Source organism: Manacus vitellinus, unplaced genomic scaffold, assembly GCF_001715985.3.
Source record: "Manacus vitellinus isolate BGI_N305 unplaced genomic scaffold, ASM171598v3 scaffold_57_pilon, whole genome shotgun sequence".
NCBI lineage: Eukaryota > Metazoa > Chordata > Aves > Passeriformes > Pipridae > Manacus > Manacus vitellinus.
Window position 1 is genome coordinate 857,842 of NW_021940666.1, and position 3,534 is coordinate 861,375.

Genomic DNA, 3,534 nt, shown 5'->3' on the forward strand with positions numbered 1-3,534 from the left:
AATTTATGTTTTTTTATCTTGATTTTCAGTGCTTGATTTTGCAAACTTGATAATTTAAACAAACTGCATTTGAAAAATCACATTATTAACGTGATGTTTTACTTTCCAAAATTGCTGTGTCAGTAAGGAAGTGTGTGGTGTAAGGGTGTGGAGTGTTTTCTCATGGTGGCAAACCTCACAATCATCTACTGCCTTAATTTGCTTTCTTCAGTGACCACAAAACCAGGGTTAAGCATGTACTCTGATAGTGACCAGAGGTGGAGTGAAAGGGTAACAAGAAAGAGCACTAGTGTAGATAAAACCTTCAGGGGTTAAATCCTCTGAAATGTGTATTTTTCATATATGTATTAAACGCTTTCCTGGGTCAACAGCACACTGTTGTTTGAAAGTAAAGGTCTCATTCGTCAGTAGACTGCCATTATTGGTCACACTTGGTCAGTGTGGTATATTCTAACCCCCATTTTCATCCTAAAATGGAAAAGGTAGCATGACTAGGCTGGTACCACCAGGCATCATGGTCATTGTAAGGCATCTTATTTAAGAGTTGGACCTTGTCTGAAGTCAAGGTCCAGTTCTGTTCGAGTTTAAATTACAGATACATAAAAGTTAGCTTATTTCCACCCCCACCCCCCCAGTTGTATGCTAGTACATTCTGTAGTAACTGTTTTCAGATGTTGTAATTTCAGTCCTAGTTTTGTCATGTAGGCTCAGTAGATTTACTAAGGAATTGTGTGATGCTCTGTGAGACTGTAAGAAAGGACTGCTCTGTCATACACATTTTTCTCAATATCCTTCTGCAACTGTGGAAGGAAAGAGTGCCATTTTATGGCTTTCCTTTTTTCGTGTCTGTCACTGAACACAGAAGAGTTTTAATACCCATCCACCCTCTCAGTATTAAAATTGCAGTTGTGCCTGTCCTGCATGTGGATTTTTCAAACAAAAGGACCTCTTTTCTTCCTCTCCCTCTTGTCAATATGTTCACATTCTGCTTGGTCACATGCTGCTACCCATGTGTGTAGAGCCACATGTTCTGTCATATTCTTTTTTAAAATTCCTGTAATGAAAAGACTGGATAAGACTCCTTTTGTTGCCATACCTGGATCTTTATTCTGATAGACTTAAGCCAAATATTCAGGGGTTTGAAAAGCCTTTTCAGAACTGGGTGTGTTTAATGTCACTTTGGTCACTTGCTACTGCAAACTGCAATATACACAAAGGCAAGGGAGCAACAACTGTGGTGTCCACAAAGCCTGAAAACATGACAGATTGACAGTATTTCACAGCTTATGTTAAAACCAGCTTCTTTAGAAAGGTAGTTATAAAATGAAATATTTAGTTCTGGTATTCATTTTATTCGTTTTATTTTAATGGGCTCTTTCCAAGATAATTGGTTATGTTTTCACATGTTTGTTCAAAAAAAGTACCAGGCTAATTGGCTTTTTGCTTATTTCCTTTAGAGATACAGTTTATAATTTATCATTTGATGTACACTTTTCCATTATGTGGATTCTTTTAAAGACCAAAGTACTTTATGAGTATGGCAACAAGTAGTAAAGTGCCTTTTAGTATTACAGGGAAGAATATAGTTGCTGTTCCTCAAATGCCATTTAATTATATATTCCTATACTACATATATTTTTCAGTCTTACCTTAAGGAAAACTGTTGCCTCTTCAGTTTGAACTGAAAGGTGTAGTTTGAAGATACAGCTGTGCTGATCTAATGACCAGTTGTCAGCCAAAGTGGCAAAATTCTCCTGCCATTCCTTCTTCACCTGCTTCAGTCGTGTGCTATAGATCAACCCAGTCAAATGGAAATAAATGTTACTGAATAAAATTTGCATTTCTTTCTGATTTTTGTAACTGGTACTGAGATTCACCTGGTTTAATATTAAAATTTTATTTCAGCTGTACAGTTGGGGTTTTTTTGGCTCACAGAATTACTCTGGTCTACTTTATTATGTTATTGGTACCAGTTACCTTAATGTTGATTGGGGGCTGGGGGAGGTTTTCCGTGGATGTTTCAGGCAAGTTCAGGGCCCATTGTGTCAGACTCTGTACAGACAAATCATTAACAAAATCCTCTCAGCAAAAAAATCAAGTCAATCTATTTAACAAAAGATCTAAAAGAAAGAGTAATTCAAGAAATTTGGGAGGGCAATGAAGCAGCAACCTCTTTGCATCACTAGTCAAATGGATCAGTTTGTGAGACTTACAGGTTTTGTAGCTGTTTTCAATGAACACAATGTTAAAAGTTGGTCTTGCTAATCTAAATGACATGATGATGTGTCTGCATTTTGTGGACTGTGAAAATGATAATATATATATTCTTCAAATGCAAACATTCATTTAAGAAATGCACAACAGGGCTTCAGTCCTGCAAAGAAGTGTGTATACTTCTATTTGCCCTGCAGTAATGGGCACACTGACATGCTTAATATTAAACAACTGTGTGAGTATGTGCAGAAATTGGCTCTTAAACTGTAAGGCCAGCTTCAGGTTTGCTTTAGTGTTTACTGCTACTGTTAGTTTTTTACTGGTAACTGTGATTGCTAAGCTGTTACACACATCAGCCCAGAAAATCTTGTCCCTGAAAAATAGTGCAGCCGACTGTGTATGTAAATTGTGTGTTGTTTTTTTTCATTAAAAGGAAACATATTTTCAAAAATTGATCTTGGTGCAATATTAAAGCAAGCACTCAATTTAAGAGCTTACTTTGTTAGACTTTGCCAGCAGAGCTTTTGCAGTAACAGCATGAAAGTTTCCTTTTCCCAGGTAATGGATGGCAGATCATATAAGTAAGAAAAAGATAATTTAAAGTTTTCTCAACTGTCCAGCCTGTATGAATCAATTACAGGTAAAATATTAGACTCTTTGTATGTCCAAAAGTCAGTGATCTGCCTTAGGTTTGAATTAGGTGTAAATTCTGACCTGGACTCAGATAATTTTATCTGAAGGTCCATTGCATACTTTTCTTCTCCTAAATTATAAATAAAAAAGAACCCTTCCTATTAAAAGAAATAAATAATTACAAAGCTCATGATTTCCTGGTGATGTCTATGTAGAGACAACTTCTGAAACACAGAAGTTTCTCCATTTCAGTAGAGGTAGAGGAGATGGGGGCAGCAGGGAGAAAACAAGAGGTGAAAAGATGGATTTATTGAAAATCTGTATGACTTCAGGTGTTTCTGATTTGATTGTATGTACAGATAATCAGATTAATCTAAATCCACAAAGAATGCAATTTCTCTCTTTATTTATAGCCTCCAAATTTTCATTTCAGTTTCAAATCTTGCAGCTCCAGAAAAGAGGAATATGCAAAGTATAGAGAGATTCCAAATGAAACTGTCTGAATCCCACCATTTTCTCAAAAGCTGTAGAGAAAATAATGATAAAAGATTGGTTCCATTTTTTAAATCACTGTTTTATCATCAGTCTTAAAAAATTAACAAATAGCCTTCACTTTCACTTTAGTTACAATCTTTTGTACTTCTAAACAGGAAATGGCAAACAACAGAAGTCTGATAAGTGCTCAGG